Source organism: Epinephelus lanceolatus, chromosome 17 (assembly GCF_041903045.1).
Source record: "Epinephelus lanceolatus isolate andai-2023 chromosome 17, ASM4190304v1, whole genome shotgun sequence".
Lineage (NCBI taxonomy): Eukaryota > Metazoa > Chordata > Actinopteri > Perciformes > Serranidae > Epinephelus > Epinephelus lanceolatus.
The window spans coordinates 15,820,219-15,838,009 of NC_135750.1; the positions used below are offsets into that span (position 1 = coordinate 15,820,219).

At 41.0% G+C, this 17,791-nt stretch overlaps 1 protein-coding gene across 3 annotated transcripts in view; it reads left to right on the forward strand.

Annotated features, from left to right (window-relative positions):
• Window positions 1-17,791, forward strand: part of chrm3a (cholinergic receptor, muscarinic 3a) — a 123,646-nt gene that overhangs the window by 67,484 nt on the left and 38,371 nt on the right. The window contains exon 1 of one of the 3 annotated variants that reach the window (XM_078160944.1): window positions 17,320-17,376. The exons of the other annotated variants lie outside the window; for them this stretch is intronic. The gene's annotated coding sequence lies outside the window, so the exon portion shown is untranslated. Of the gene's footprint in view, window positions 1-17,319; window positions 17,377-17,791 lie in introns of those variants that run through there. 3 annotated transcript variants of the gene reach the window in all.

A 17,791-nucleotide genomic window follows, 5' to 3' on the forward strand; every position in this document is an offset into this window, starting at 1 on the left:
ACGAATACCTTTCCTCACTAATGAGCCCACAAAAGACAGGGTAATTCTGAGTATCATTCCCTGTCGCGCAATTAGGCTTAAAGTCTGAAAATAATAAGCTATTGTAATGACTAATTATTTTCCGTGGTGTTTGTAAATGTGTGCCAGAATTCCTCACTTGCTGTCTGAATGACTCTGGAGGTATCTTTATTTGCTCGGTTCAGCCTCTCTACCATTCTGAGCATTAACACCTGTAGACAGCACTGGTGAATTGTTGTTTTTGTTTGTCCCATCACTTCAAAGATGTCGCCTCCATCTACGCATCTTAATTTCCTTTTGGACAACTTTATTTCTTTTCTATTGATGAATTATTTCTGAATGTCTCTGAATGACAGCTTAAAAATGAGTTTCGGGCATAATGATAGCAGAAAGTAGGAGGTGAAGGCAAGAATGTGTTGCTTGATGAAATGAGTCTCACAGTTGTATTATTCAGGTTCTGCCTCCATCATTGTTTTGATAGAAGAAGAAAAGAGCATCCCTCTCATTAGATGGTGAAGGCTGGGACTCTTCTTCGTGACGCATCTTTGGAGCCGTTCTGTTAGATCTGCAGACATTTTAAAGGAAGCTGCTGATGTTTGAAAAGGGGTCTGCATTCAGATGCCTCTGCTGCACACATGCTGAGATAATAATACACAGTGGGGAAAAACCCCAGATAACGCAGTAGGAAGTTTAGAGAACTGACCATTCGTTAAGCCCTGCTGATACACCTGTCAAGCTGGAGGATTTACTGCTTGGCGCTAACTCTAGCCCACAACTAGGAAATACTACAGAGTGGATGGGCTATCATGGAGGGTGTTTTCTTTTCTTTACATGACCTATACACAGTTTTGAAGAAGCTGCTTTGAAAGCTACCAATTACTCCCCACTGGGAGAAGTTGAACTACAGTAAAGCTACCCTAGGGAGAAATCTAGCTTGGTTTTCTCATATGAACTCCGGACAGTGTCCAGAGAATCAGGTCCAGCATTGTCTGGGGTTTCTCTTTCAAACAACAGGAGATTATCTGTGTCAGAAGATTCTTACTGACTAGAAATGCTTTATGTGGTGTGGTCCCATGGCTGGTTTGTAATTTGGTCGGGAACAACAAACCCTATTGCAGTTCCTTGAATTTATCTGACGATTTTGGCTTCAAATCTCTCCAGTTGGACATTTTTGTCGGTGTCTTCATGTGAATGATCCTTCTTCTTCAACCTCAGTTTATTTTCTCCTAATTTCATGTAAGCCTCATAACAGAAACGCCATCAACACTTCCACTCGCTTGCTGTAGATTCTTTGGGAAATAACCTGCTTTGTTCACACATTGGCAAAATGGGACATTAGGATAAAGTATGTTTAATGTCCAATTCAGCTGATTCGGACATATGTGTCCTCACATACAGCTCTTCAGGGTAACGTCTAAATAATTTCAGGTGTGTAGTGTATGTGTAAAAGCGGTTTAAAGCTGTTAAGGAAAAGTAGTTACAAAAAGAAAAGATCAAATCAACAATGTGCAAGTTGTGTCCAAGATAAAATTATGCAAAAGAAATTGACAATGTACATGTGATATGAAATTATAACAACATATAATACAAAGAGCTCACGTCAGTAAAAAATGCCACTTACTGCAATTCAATCAGGAGACACTTGTTTTTTCTAGTAAAAAGAATATTTATTAACGTGTGCACATAAGAATGAAAAATGTGGAAAGTCTTGGCAATTAGACCCCATAGAGATGGTATGATTTAAGGACGGTGATAAATCCATATTCGAATCGGACTAGACACTGATGTTGAAGATGAGATGAGAGGTAGAGAAGTGCCGATGATCTGTATGAGTAGAGGAATGAGCCTTTGTTGAGCTTGTCCTGGACTCTAGATACAATGGCTGGAGGTGAACGGGGTGCAGGAGGGCGTGACAGTTCTGCCTGAAATGACATCTGAGCAGATTTAAAATTTTGCAGTGGCATCCTGATTGGCTGATAGAGATTGTGGCAAAGTTTGATTGGATAACTAGGAAAGTGAACATCCATCGCCAGCTGATTAGAGGAAGCCGTGGGAGTGGGATGGAGAGAAATGTGAATGGATGAGCACAAAGAAAGTCTTCCCGATTGAACTTGCTCTTTGGCCTTCGAAATAATGCTAGATTTCTGTTCTAGGTACTTTACCAAGCTAGTTAGTTTGACATGCTAATTTTTTCATCTTATATTAAAGCAGATAGCACAAAGATAAGGGAACTGCCCACTGGTCCAACATCCCATTGTTCCGACCATATTAAACCCATTGTTCCGAAGTCCGTTCCGAAATCATCATGATGCCCTGTGGTTAAGGTCTGGTTAGGTTTAGGCACAAAAACCACTTGGTTAGGGTTAGGAAAAGATCATGGTGTGGGTTAAAATGAAAAAGAAAGTGACAAACACATAAGCCGTGAGCCTGCTTCACCTCAAGCCATTCCCCAGCTGACCCAGAGCCGGTCGTGGCGCACCATCAAAGTAGAAATACGCCCGCCAGGAGCCGTTTAGCACCGCGGACCGTCGGACTAATGGGATGTCGGACCAGTGGGCTGTCGGACCAATGACATGGACCCCAAAGATAAATCCATTGCTTTCACTTTGGTCTTTGGATTTTGGAAAGACAATAAAGGTATCTCCCTCCAAACTCTTTAAATGCAGAGTATCTCTCTTACCACAGCCCCGTGCACACGTCTTGAAGACTTTGCCGTAATTGAAAGCAAAGCTTCTCAATACAGCTCACGTATTCTGTTGATGCAGCTGAGTCTACAATGTAAAGAGAAAAAAAAAATCCACATTCCAACAGCAATTATTCCCACTTTAACTTCTCATCTCCTCATCTCAACGCGGCCATACTTTACCGTCATTGTGCAACGAGGACGACAGAGCAGTGTAGCCAGGTGGAACCGACTGTAATTAGACCGAAGAGAGAAATGATGGACACGCAAAGCAGTCACAGACAATTTACCCTAGAAGAGAAGATGCATTCCCTGCTGCCTTTTCCACCCGAACACCCCCATCCCGCGCTGCAGCCTCCCACAACTCCACCAGCCCACTCAGCTGTTACAACCACATAATCATCTCACTCCATTATAGGTCATAACTAGTTTTTATGTGCTTATGTTTTTCCTCTTACCTTGACCGGCCTTTCCGCGGCTCTCGCACCCTAATGTCATGCCTCGTTACCTGCTTGTGTTCTCCCTGACATCCTCTTTCATAATATTTCTGTCTTCAGCTGCAGCTGCAACCTGTTTGCACTTTACTTATTTTTTGTTCTTTTTCTATTCATCGTTCCTGTTGGCAGTTACTCAGATGGATTGTGTTTACCCAGACTGTGCTTTTCATGTGTTGATGTCACAAATGACATAGTTTGAGTGATTTTTTTCACTTATGGCGCGATCATCGTCGTCACCCTAAGCAACATAGTTTTAAATCACCTCTTCCCCTAAAGATTATTATTCACGATAATGGGTGGTTTCATATTGGCAAAGTGCCTGTTGGCGGAGACCGCGGCGCTCTATTGTCTCCTCCCAAACTGTGCGTTTTCACATTTTAACAGCTTGGCTATCCATCACACATGCTGTGTTTGTCTGTCTCCAGGGTAGAGGTGATTTATTATCCCAGTGGAAATTACTGTGCTGATGCTGTCGTTTGGTTAAAAAGAAAAACACCCAAACTCTGAAATTCTGGGAAGAGAAATAGAGACCAAGCGCTATTTTTTTTTTTTCTTCAATCAAGGAGGTTATTTAATAAGGCCTACTCAACTGAGATCTGTTTTTTTGAATGTATGAAAGAGACTCTCAGCCAAAGACAATTTGACTAATTTCCTCTCTGTCTTAATCTTACTCTCCAGTTACCCGCATGTAGTATGCTAAAACCTTATTGTGGATTGCACCTAAATTGCATCATCTTGAAGGCATCATCAAATTAGTTTTTACCAAAGTATCCTCTAATTCTACTTCTACACTTCCATTTCCACACTCAGTGCAAGCACTAACTTTTATTTGTGGATGAATATTGAAAAAGACAGGCCTTGCTGCTTTCATTCAGTCAAGTGCCAACATGCATCCACCTCAATTAAGGGGATATCTGAAGTTTTGCAGGAGTGTGAAATGTTTTTACGGGGCGCTCAGCAGCTCAGCAATAAAACTACGCTAACAGGAGGAGTAAAAGTACAGTTGCAGGTGGAGGGAGAATCAATTGTTTCTTATCCTGTGAAAAGAAAACTCACTACAGAATGCAGCCAGCCATCACACTGTGTTTTCAGTAAGGAGAAAAAGTCAATATGGAGTTGGCTGTATTGTCCTCTAGTGAGTATTGATGGACTCCACTGAAGGTTAATGATATATGTACACATTTAATGACAAACATATTGCAGTCATACTGTAAATGTGTAACGTGTGTCACCTTCTAAACAGAATTGAATTTGTATCCACTGTGTGTCCTGTCTGTGTGACTTTCTATTGAACGCAACCTGCACTTGAGTTTGCCAAATCTCTCGGAAAAATACAGAGGACACGACCCCAGTAACCTCGCTGATAGCTGCAGCTCTTACTCACACAGCTTTAAACATTTTCGTCGCTTAAAGGCACAACTGTTGTCAGACAGTGAGAGACATATTTGGGGGAAGGATGTCAAATATTCTTATAAAATCCCATATTTTAAATGTGGGTCATCTGCTCCCCCCCATCCTAATCTCTTTAACTGTAACACATGTCAGCTGGTTTAGTGAATGCTGTAAATTTACTGTGCATTTATGAAATGTAATAGGTTACAGATTACTAGCTACCCTGTTAAAACGTGACGCATTACATTAGATTAGCTTTTGATGTACTTATCTAGCAAATGTATTAAACTTGGCAGTGATAGTGAAAAGTCTTAAAAACATAAATTGTGTCAATGTTGACAACATTTTTGCTGCTAGTCACGAGCTTTACAATGTACAGTAATCTTATAGCCCCAAAGGTGTTTTTGTCCAACAACATGGCCACCTGACATGGCTTGGTCGGCTGATGGTAGGCACGGCAAACTCATTTTGCTTAGTGCAATGCACATTTATTTGATTGGCAGACGAGAGGTGGCGCAAATTCAGGGAGAAGCAAAGAGAAACAGTGTTCAAAATTTGAGCACATTTTGCCGTCTGGATGTACAGACGTAAAAAGAGATGTAAAAATAAAAAAAGCAGGACAGCAAGGCGGGGCAGTGGTTATTATTGTTGTCTCACAGCAAGAGGGTTCCTGGTTCAAATCTCAGTTTGGGGAGTCCCTCTGTGCGGAGTTTGCATGTTCTCCCTGTGTCTGCGTGGGTTTCGGGGTACTCCGGCTTCCTCCCACAGTCCAAAGACATGCAGGTTAATTGGTGACTCTAAGCTGGTTATAGGTTGGCTATGGTTGACTTTCTCTTTGTGTCAGCCCTGTAATAGTCTGGTGACCTGTCCAGGGTGTACCCGGCCTCTCACGCAGTGTCAGCTGGGATAGGCTGCAACCCCTAGGCCGATAGGCTTGGTGGTTGGGTGGTCCTAACTGAAATATCTCAACAACTATGAGATTGATTGCCATAAAATTTGGTACAGACATTTATGGTCCCCTGAGGATGAAGCCAATCAATTCTGGTGATCCACTGACCTTTCCTATAGTGCTACTAAGTGGTTGACATTTGTGGTTTTGAGTGGATTGTTTTAGAAAGTACTTCTCATGTGGCGCCATCATTAGGTAACCTAGTCTACATAGTGTCTGGCCTACTCAGCTGATGAACATAGAAAATAATATACCTATCAGCATTTATTAGCATTTGGCTCAAAGCATCTCTGTGCAACATCTGTAAAAGTCTTAATTAAAACCCTTTGACAGATGAAGTAGTCACAGGTAAATTGTTTTTCATAAGAAAAGTAATATCAAAGAAAGTCATTTCTAAATAGCACTCGGTGCTCTTTCCACGTGAGTCACAGTAGCACATATTGGAGCAATACTAAAAACCAGCTAATGAACTTGATTAACACCGGCTGACAAACTGCATCTGACTTTTACTGATTTTGGCAGTCAACGTTTTATGTTTCACACGACTAAGTTTTGTGGCAAGCTGGGATCCAGTGTCTGTGTGTGTGTTGGAGTGTGACAGAAGAGAGAAACAAAGAAACAGGGACTGGGTTTTGACAAATCTTGGCTGGTGTTATTAAATTTGGCATGTGGCATTCAGCTTTTTCAAATATTACCAAAAAAACAACTTACTTACTTACTTCAGCACCAAGTTAACTAAAGTTACTGGAGATTCTGTGAGATTATGCTGCTCCAGACGTGAGAGCAAACATAAGGTGGTTATTACTAAGCATGGCATGCAGTTATGATATACTGTGCTGTACTGAATTCACCATCCAAAAGTGAAATATTGCACTTGCTATGAAATAAATCCATAGCAAACTTTTTCATGACTGGATAAAATGGATTATATGTATCCTTAAAACATAATCTCCCTGGCAAATTGTTAAAAAACTGCAAAGTTTGTTTGTTATTTTTGTCATTTGAGGCAAACAAATGTTTAACTTCCCAAGAGGAGACAGGAAACTGTCATTCACCTTCTTTTCTTTGGAAAAAATTGAGTGGGCAACATAAGACATGTCATTCAGAATCTCCCACCACAGATGAAAGTGGACAAAAGATGTCTGAGATTGGATTTAGGGGTAAAATCATTTGTAGGGGAATCCAGGAGGGAGTTGCCGGGACTTTCTCCTTCACCTGTTTGTGGATGATGAGGAGGGATGAGGTCAGTCGGAAGGAGCTCTATCATCCATGACAAAATACTGCACCAGAAAACCCAGCATCATGGATCGGCTGGCCAGATAAAGAAGATGATGATGAGTTTGACTGAACGCTGAACAAACATTGGAACTTTGGTCCACTGAGCATTTGTCTTACTTTGCTTTTCTCATTTATTTTCTGGTTGGGTCAGTGGAAGTTAATTAATTTCCCTTCACATGATTTTATCACTGCCACACAGACACCTTTAGGGGTGGGTTTTTGCAGATAGTACTTTTTAAACTTGAAATAGCTTCCAATGTCATTTATCTAAACAGCAAAGCTATGCATACTAAAGTAGCATCTACACTGTAAAAATAAATTAAGGCAACACGTGATCGTCACAATATAACACCAAGTCAGGTAAACTTTAGGGATATCAATGTGTCCATTTAGGAAGCACAAGTGACTGTGAATCAGTCTCAGCTGCTTTGGTGCAAATGAAAATGACAGCAGGAGAAATGGAGAGGCAAAAGCAAGACAAACCCCTCTGCTTGTGTCCTTGTCACTACTGGTAGCATGAGGCGGTACCTGCAGCCCAATCATGTTGCACAGGTAGTCCAGCTCCTCCAGGATGGTACATCCATACATGCGGTCCCAAGAAGGTTTGCTGTGTCTCCCAGTACAGTCTCAAGATCATATGGGGATGCCATGAGACCTGCCATTACATGAGGAGAGCTGGACAGGGCCGTAGAGGGGCTTCAACCCAGGACCAGTATCTGCTCCTTTGAGGAGGAACAGGAGGAGCACTGCCAGAGCCCTACAAAATGACCAGCAGGCTACTGGTGTGCATGTTTCTGACCCAACTGTCAGAAACAAACTCCATGAGGGTGGCATGAGGGCCTTACGTCCTCTAGTGGGACCTGTGCTCACAGCCCGGCACCATGCAGCTCAATTGGCATTCGCCAGAGAACACCAGAATAAGCAGGTCTGCCATTAGCACCGCATTCTCTTCACAGATGAGAGCAGGTTCACACTGAGCATGTGATAACATGGTGAATGTTATGTTGCTTGTAACATCATCCAGCATGACCAGTTTGGTGGTGGGTCAGTGATGGTCTGGGGAGGCATATCCTTGGAGGGTCTCACAGATCTCCATGTCATAGCCAACGGTACCCTGATTGCTGTTGAGTACCGGGATGAAATCCTCAGAGGGATTGTCAGACCTTGCACTGGTGCAGTGGGCCCCGCGTTCCTCCTGGTGCAGGACGATGCCCGGCCTCATGTGACCAGAGAGTGTAGGCAGTTCCTGGATGATGAAGGCATTGACTGGCCCTCTCGTTCCCCTGACCTAAATCCAACTGAGCACCTATGGGACTTTATGTATTGGTGCATCCAACGCCATCAAGTGCCACTGAATGCCCTTATCCAGGTCTGGGAGGAGATCCCCCAGGACACAATCTGCCGAATCATCAGGAGCATGCCCAGATGTTGTCAGGAGTGCATACAGGCATGAGGGGGCCGTACACACTACTGTGTCATATTATGAGCTGCTGTGATAAAATTCAGGAAAGTTGGATCAACCTGTGATTTCAATTTTTTACTTTAATTTTCAATGTGATTTTGAATCCAGCCCTCAGTGGGTTGATGATTTTGGTTTCCATTGACCACTGTTACGTCATTTTGTTCTCAACAAATTATACAATGTGCATCAGTAATGATTTTCAACTTGAATAATTCATTTTATTCTTTATGGCAAAAAACCCCACTAAGATAAGATAAACTTTTGCTGCAGCTGCTAGACTGTTCTGATCAGTGACATTTTCTTTATGTTTACAAGCATTAAGTCACATCATTCATCCTAAAACAGGAAATATTATGTATACCAACACACAGAAAGAAACACCAAATAAATACTCAATAGCTTCCCAGGAAATGATAAGTTCTGGTAATGTTGAGCAATGTTTACTGTGTACACAAACAACATTTAAGATCACTCTTTGCTGACTGTGTCCCAACATGTGACTCAAAACAAACACTGTGCAGACGGCCTGTGATAACGGGGGAGGCCAGGGAGAGCTGTACTGAAAGTGCTTTTAAAGTACGAAATAGGGTGATACTGCCTGCAGCTGAAGCGCACACACGATCAAAGCAGCCCACCATAGTCAGTCGCATCTGATCAATGAAATCTCATCCAACCTTGTCCCTCCTCCATCTAACCCTCCTGTAAGAGCGGCGGTATCACTGCACAAACTGAAGGGAACAGAGAGACACAGTGTCAGAGTCAGAGGAGCACAAAGGAAGGAAGAGGGTGATTGAGAGACAGGAGAGAAAGAGCTACAAAAGGACTCAATAAACAGTGCCTGTTTGGAAGAAGTTTTTAGTGCACAGCAGTGTTACTATCTGTGATTACAGGGGCACATTAATATTTTATAGCCAACTTCTCTTACCAGATTTTCATAAGATGCTAAAAAGAGACAGTGCTAAGAGGATGGGTGGAATTAAGAGGCTGGGCTCGGTACCAGAAGTGTTATAATAATAATGAGATACAGAATGAAAAAAAATGAAAATTTGGTTTAATTTCTCTTTGGGAACTGAGGATCCCAGGTTGAAGCTCTAGTATCTGCTCTTTTTAACAAATTCAGCCATAATAGTTTCAGATGCAAGTAGTTTTTGAATCATTCCCAAAGTATGTCGTCAGCGTCACTATACTGACACCAGGGGCACCCTTCAGTGTCCGTGTGTGACGCACCTGGCTCTCAACAAACTCCATTGTAAACCCACCCATGTCACTGTAAGACACTCAGAGCAACAGACAATGTTTAAAGAGAGCAAGATTGGTTCCAACAAGCACAAGATTTGGCTGACCAGTGTTTGAGACCAATAAACAAACGCAGGTTGCAGTATTTGTGCTCATAAAAGTCAGGTGTTTTTTGTTTTTTTTTTTAACCAGTGCTTCTGCTTTTCCAAAGCCAAGTGTTTTATTGCAACATTTACAACCTTTGCTAACCATAGTCAAGTAGTTTTATTGCCTTAACCTTACCACAGACGCCAAACAACAATAACACCTATTAGGTCACTACATAAACAGACATGGAAAGTAGTGGATCGGAAACCTGCTGGATGGCACCATTTTCTAATTTTACAGAAATACAATATGTTAGGTTTTGACAGTTTTGTAATTTTTTTTCATGTATTTAATGAATTTCTAAATGTGTGAACAGCCTTGCACCAGATATACTCTGTCAACTGGTAAACAAACAACATAATGGAATCAGAACTGGGGGTGTCACACGTGGAAATTGTAGAGCAGCAAAATGCAGAACAACATTTGGTTAATCATCCTTTTCAGTAAGAGGTATACAAATGTGGAATGCATTATCATATTAAATTAAAAAACTGGCAGAGCTCAAGGTTTTTAACACACATTCAAAGCAATGGCTGATACTGACGCAGGCCTATGAACACTGATTGTGCAGACCACAATCTTTGATCACACATATAAGCACAATGCATGGATATGTACACACACACATGTACACACACACACACACACACACACACACACACACACAGGCTTCATATTTGAATAACAGTCATTGTTAATTGTTTTGTGTCTCAGTTCTTAGTGTGGTCTGCTCTTTGACTTAGTTTTTGGCCATATTTTACTGTATATGTATATGTTTTATTTAATTACTCCATGCTCAGTAGTCTTGCACTTATTGTTTTAATTCTAAAAGCCTAACCAGGGACAGGGGTTGTAAAGTAAATTAGCCATGGCTAGAAACTTGTATGCATTGCATCTACTTGTATTTGAAATACAGAACAATGTCTTAAGCATTTATCCTTGTCAAAAAAAACAAACAAGTAAAAATAATATTAATGATAATTAAAAAAAAGAAAAGATAGAACGCAAAAGCCTACCCCCAGCATCATCATATTAACGCCAAGGCATCTGCCCAAGAGTTTAAATATAACAAGTACAGATGATATCACATGCTGTCGAAGGTTCATAAGTCTACGCACATGGTACATACTTTTGGTCAAGTTCATCGTAGTCATTCATTATTTATTTTTGTATGTTAACTACCAAAATAAATGTAATTCTGAATCTAAAAAGTAAATTAAATGTATGCATATTTATGTTTATATTTATATATTGTCATTGCTGTGCTATTTATATTATATATTATGAATATTTGCTTTGAAACCAATCACAACAGATATGATCAGACGCCATGAGAAGACTACAATAACAGACACATCCTTTCACACTCCTGCCGCAGCTTACTTAGTAAATACAAATGTTTTAATTGGCACGTTTGACTTCATTTGCTGTGTAAACCTTATTTGTCAACATGGACAAGTGGAAAGAGGAAGTCAGAAAGTCTGGTAAACAAACTCGTCATTTAATGAGCACACACAGCTATTACAACTTCATCACAGTGTCAGGGAACAGTATCAAGTTTCTCTCAGCACTACACTGATGCATATCGTACATGGAAACCATTAAGCAGGGTTAAATCTTAGATTGGTGAAAGAATATCCACGGACTGGTATATTAGGGAAATGCGCTAATTAATCAACAGATAAATGTCGTATGTAAGGGCATGTGTGTGATCATGATTGATTTCCACAGTGTTTACCCTCACTTCCCACTTAATTGTCCTTTGAACCAATATAAATAGTTGATAATTAACATATACGGGGTTACCTAAATTAACATGACAGAAATGTCACCACAGACTCCCTTGGTAGATTATGAGATGACGCCTGAAGGGCCTGCCCTCCTGCCTCACAGCCCCTTCTCCCCAGAGTCAGAGAGCCTTCACTGCATGATGTCAGTGCCAAGCCTTAAAGTCCTACAGAACAAATTTGGGGACAAACACTCCCGCTGAAGCTGTCACGACGGCCTCTTTGTTGTCATATCTTCAAGTGAATGTGAAGGCTATATTTTAGGACTATATTTCTTTCGGAGAATGTGAAGTCTCTTTTCACAGAGGCTCAGTAATCCATCCATGTTGACTACTCTAAGAAAATACACCTTCTCATTACATGTGCAAAACCTTGCTGCATAAATTACCATATTGATTTGGTTGATATTAATATAACTCCATAAAGTACATCAATTAATATATTAAATATAATAAATATTAATACAGAATGGTATTTGGGCACAAGTGTGTTTATGTAGCAATGCTTAATAAGTGAATTTGATTAAGTAATGGAGTTGTTAGCGCAACAAATTATGTTGAATATACACTGCTCAAAAAAATAAAGGGAACACTTAAACAACACAATGTAACTCCAAGTCAATCACACTTCTGTGAAATCAAACTGTCCACTTAAGAAGCAACACTGATTGACAATCAATTTCACATGCTGTTGTGCAAATGGAATAGACAACAGGTGGAAATTATAGGCAATTAGCAAGACACCCCCAATAAAGGAGTGGTTCTGCAGGTGGTGACCACAGACCACTTCTCAGTTCCTATGCTTTCTGGCTGATGTTTTGGTCACTTTTGAATGCTGGCGGTGCTTTCACTCTAGTGGTAGCATGAGACGGAGTCTACAACCCACACAAGTGGCTCAGGTAGTGCAGCTCATCCAGGATGGCACATCAATGCGAGCTGTGGCAAGAAGGTTTGCTGTGTCTGTCAGCGTAGTGTCCAGAGCATGGAGGCGCTACCAGGAGACAGGCCAGTACATCAGGAGACGTGGAGGAGGCCGTAGGAGGGCAACAACCCAGCAGCAGGACCGCTACCTCCGCCTTTGTGCAAGGAGGAACAGGAGGAGCACTGCCAGAGCCCTGCAAAATGACCTCTAGCAGGCCACAAATGTGCATGTGTCTGCTCAAACGGTCAGAAACAGACTCCATGAGGGTGGTATGAGGGCCCGACATCCACAGGTGGGGGTTGTGCTTACAGCCCAACACCGTGCAGGATGTTTGGCATTTGCCAGAGAACACCAAGATTGGCAAATTTGCCACTGGCGCCCTGTGCTCTTCACAGATGAAAGCAGGTTCACACTGAGCACATGTGACAGACGTGAAAGAGTCTGGAGACACCGCGGAGAACGTTCTGCTGCCTGCAACATCCTCCAGCATGACCGGTTTGGCAGTGGGTCAGTAATGGTGTGGGGTGGCATTTCTTTGGGGGGCCGCACAGCCCTCCATGTGCTCGCCAGAGGTAGCCTGACTGCCATTAGGTACCGAGATGAGATCCTCAGACCCATTGTGAGACCATATGCTGGTGCGGTTGGCCCTGGGTTCCTCCTAATGCAAGACAATGCTAGACCTCATGGGGCTGGAGTGTGTCAGCAGTTCCTGCAAGACGAAGGCATTGATGCTATGGACTGGCCCGCCCGTTCCCCAGACCTGAATCCAATTGAGCACATCTGGGACATCATGTCTCGCTCCATCCACCAACGCCACCACAGACTGTCCAGGAGTTGGCGGATGCTTTAGTCCAGGTCTGGGAGGAGATCCCTCAGGAGACCATCCGCCACCTCATCAGGAGCATGCCCAGGCGTTGTAGGGAGGTCATACAGGCACGTGGAGGCCACACACACTACTGAGCCTCATTTTGACTTGTTTTAAGGACATTACATCAAAGTTGGATCAGCCTGTAGTGTGTTTTTCCACTTTAATTTTGAGTGTGACTCCAAATCCAGACCTCCATGGGTTAATAAATTTGATTTCCATTGATAATGTTTGTGTGATTTTGTTGTCAGCACATTCAACTATGTAAAGAACAAAGTATTTAATAAGAATTTTTCATTCATTCAGATCTGGGATGTGTTATTTTAGTGTTCCCTTTATTTTTTTGAGCAGTGTATTATAATGATGGTGTTGGGTTATTAGGCAGCTGAAATGCCTCATATTCTTTGGTATACCTTTTTATTTAGTGCTGTAATTGCTAGTTGTATTTAACATATGATAATATATGATTTAAAACATGAAGTTGGAATATTCAACACATCCATTTGCTTGAATATTTTCATAATTTGCCTTAATTTTTAGGAAGAAAACTAACCAGATGAAAACACCCCATCAGATTCATCTGACAAGTAAACCAAATCATCCTCGGTGAATGCACATAAACAGAACATAAGCAGCTAATCTTAATTTATCTTAAAAGGCATCAAGTTGCTGTTAACTAAAGCAAGGAATCGTCTGCATATCTTGAGAACTGTTCATCTAATCTAATTCAAACTTGGCAGGTGTACTGCAGGGTATCCAAGGATTTGCATTGTCGAATTCGGTGCAAGTTGGGCATACGACACATTCAATATTGATTAACTTTGAATAAACAAGCAAACAGTGCTCAGTGGCTTTGTGAAGCAGTGCACCCTAAAAAATTACCCACTGGTTCAACTTACAAAAAATAAGGCAACAATATGCATTTGCATCTTTTTAAGTAGTTCCAACTCTGGCATTATTGAGTAAATCCTTTTAATCTTTTATAATCTGACAAACTCAGTTAGTTTAGTACAAGCAACATGATTTGCCTTGACCTCGAAATGCTTAATTAAATTGAACTAATTGAAAATTAATCCAGAGATTTATTAGTCAAAATATTTTTTTTAGGATATTCTAACTTATTTATTTTAATTCCATCCTGTTCATATATATTAAAATTGTTTTTGATTTTGACCAACTTCTTAAAGTAAGTTTTCAACTGACTAAAGCACATTAATGAAACAAACATTTTATTCATTTATTTGTTTGTGCTGAAAAAGTTATTTTTTTGAAGCATAATCCAAAAACCCTAACGATCATTTTTTAGAGTGGCTGTGTGAGCTCATATTTCGTATTCAGTGGTGGAAGAAGTTTTGAGATCCTTTTCTGAAGTAAAAGCACAAATTTGTTCTAAAATTTGTACTCAAGTACACGAGGCAGCTCTGTGGAGCATCCTGACACTTTTTAAATGGGCACTGCAGTAGTAACACAAAAGCTGGACTAGAGTTCTCTGCAGAATTTTACTAGACTTATCCTGTGCATGGCTGATATAGCAGAGGGACACCTCAAGGCTACAGTAGTAGTGTTGCCTGACCTTAAATATCATATCCTGTGAATCTACCGTGGTCCACCAACCCCCTGAGTGTGTTCATAATTCAGCGGTAACTTCCACATCAGCTGTAATGTGTGTTGCCCGTGGGCTAAATGTCTGTTCCATGGACGAGTCTTCATCCTCCAGAGACCAGAGATTCTTTTAATTTTTCATTCTACAGTATTCTGGAAACAATCCAAAAAGAGGCTTAGCTGTGGTGTGCCCAATCACTGTGTAGCCCTCACACTTTGGACTGGACTCCAGTTTGCAGAAAAGTACAGACTGTGAACTGGGGAGCAGCATTACAAATGGGTTTCTCTTAAGTTTTAATAGATTCAATGTAATGAGTTTATGGTAGATGCATCAAATGAGCAGCGATGCTTCGTCCCTGAAGAGAAAATGTTGTGGTGAAAACATCAGCTCACGCCAAAAACTGACAGATCTTCAAAGTTTGCTACACAGAAGCCTAAGCTTTCACAGCATTGCACCTCCTCTCCACTGATATGTTATAAATACTGCATCTATTCTGATTCATGATTCTTATAAAAACGATTTGAGCGTAAACCTGACAGTTTTTTGTTATTCATCTGACTGCACTTAAAAGAAGGAATTCATATAAAAATGATTTGGGCATAAACACGGCAGCTTGTGTTATTCTGTTGACTGCAGCCAGTAACATCAAAAGCAGTTATCACCCAATAATTTCTACAAACCCGAGAAATGTTTGTGAGGAAAGTAAACTTAGAACTGTAATCGTCTGTGAGTCTTGTCCTTGACGATCAGTGGAGGCTGTGTGCAGAGGTGACAGCTTCCCACATGAAATAGAGAAACACCACCTGCAGAGTATCAAAGTGGTTAATTATCTCCGGGTTTCTTATACTGTAGTAAGTGCTGCTCGCCTCTCTGAGGGCAGCTACTAAGTATTCATGTTTTTATTTTAAAACCACAGGGAAATACAGAAGCTCGAGTGAGTAAAAGCTGGGTTGTGTTGCCCTGTTGGTATGCGCAGCACCGTCTGCTTGAAGCTCAAAGCAAGGTCAGCCCATTTCTAGAGAAAGAAATTGCCTTCTGTGATGATAATTACATATTTAAGATGTTATTATTATTATTGTATTCTACATGTCAAAACTCCTGACAAATAGAAAGAACCAGACACTTATATTTAGTCGAATATAAATATATGCATGTTGAAGAGAAGGAAAGAAGTGGGAGAGTGTAAGTAACAGCATTATTGTTACTTCACACCAGCCTACGTTTCTCTTGTTGTCCACCAAGGCAACCTGTCACTGTTTCTCACTTTATTCCACACAGTCAACACGACCTGCTCAGCTGCCTTAATGTCAGAGGACTGAATGATAGAGATATTCAAATCTGCAGATTTTGTAATACAAACACTCCTTTTTATCCACCTAAAAGAGCTTCAATAGCCTCCTGCATTTTTTAAAATAATTTTTTAAACCCAGAAATGCTCCCTTGGTCAAACTAAATTCTAGTGTCAGGTCTCCACTCATGAATCAAATCTTAAAAGCCAAAAACTGCACCCTAGATAGCAATGAGTGATCATTCTGTCAATAAAAGCAAGACTCGTCTATGATGAAACTTTGGCTTATATCCTGTAACTGCTGGTATAAAATTTGATGTATGGTGTCAAACTTGCAAGGCTGATACACCTTAGTACAGCAACATTAAATCCACTAAAGAATTAGTGGGTTGTTGGTCTAACTAAGCCAACAAGTCCCCCAATCCATACAACCACATAGGTTTTGTTCCTACCCTTTAACATGACCCAAAGCAGCGTTTCCTAACTTACCTACTGCTGGCAGGAGGTCAACCCAAAAATGGCATACATGAGCATTAACAGTCACAGTTTTAGACACGTGGTTGTGAAATGATCATGGTTAGATTTAGGCAAAATAACAACTCGGTTAAGTTTAGAAAAAGATCATTGTTTGAGTTAGGATACGTTTTTGTTTGTTACGTACATGACATATGTTACACACTTTACATAGGCTAAGTGCAGTACATATTTGACAAACATAAAATCAAGTAAGTCAGCGTTGACTTTTGGTTTCAAATGGGACACAAACAGCAGTATCCAGAATCAAAATCCAGTATTTGTTCGACATATCCACCCCAACCTTCCTCCTACGAGGATTTTGTCGCTCTTTATAGTGTGTCACCTAATTTCCTCCTTTGCTCCCATAATGATCACTGTTGCATCTAGAACAGTGGTTCCCAACTAATGGGTCACAGTCTAAAAAGGGGTGCGGGTCCATTCTGAATGGACCACAAATAACTCATAAACATGTCAAGTTTGTTAAAAACACACTTTATTTTTAAATGAAATGAATTTCTGGCACAAAGTTTTTATTTTTAAGTGCTGTATCCTGCTATAAAGTGAGTTACTAAGCAACAGCTCCTTTACAGGGATGGCAAACTAGCTTGACGACATGGCCAAACACAAGTATGATGCTGAATATATTTAAGGGTTAGGGTTAGGGTTCTTGAACAAAGGACTAAGGAGAAACCTGGACCCCGTGGCTCGACCAGTTGGGAACCACTGCTGTAGAGGTAACCACCTAACAATAGAAGTTGTAAGTTGTAAACTGTTCATATAAACGACTTGTGGGTTCATTTTTTCTAGGGAGACTGTATAAATAGAATTGATGTAGCCACCGTGACATCACTCATTGGTTGGTGGACATTTTAAAGCCTCGAGTTTGGTATTTTGGTTGTCAACGTCTTAGATTTCTGCAGCCAGAAGTGTCCATATTTGGATGAGAGGTTGTAGCTGTGGAGGGGCGAGGGGTGAATCTGACTGAGAGGACAATATCGGCAGACAGCCTGTCACTCAAAGTGGCCACACCCTTGATAATGCGCTTTTTTGATTCATTCATTTTCCACAACTTCACGCTCACATTCAAACATACGGGCAATTTTAGAATCACCAATTAACTTAACCTACATGTCTTTGGACTGTGGGAGG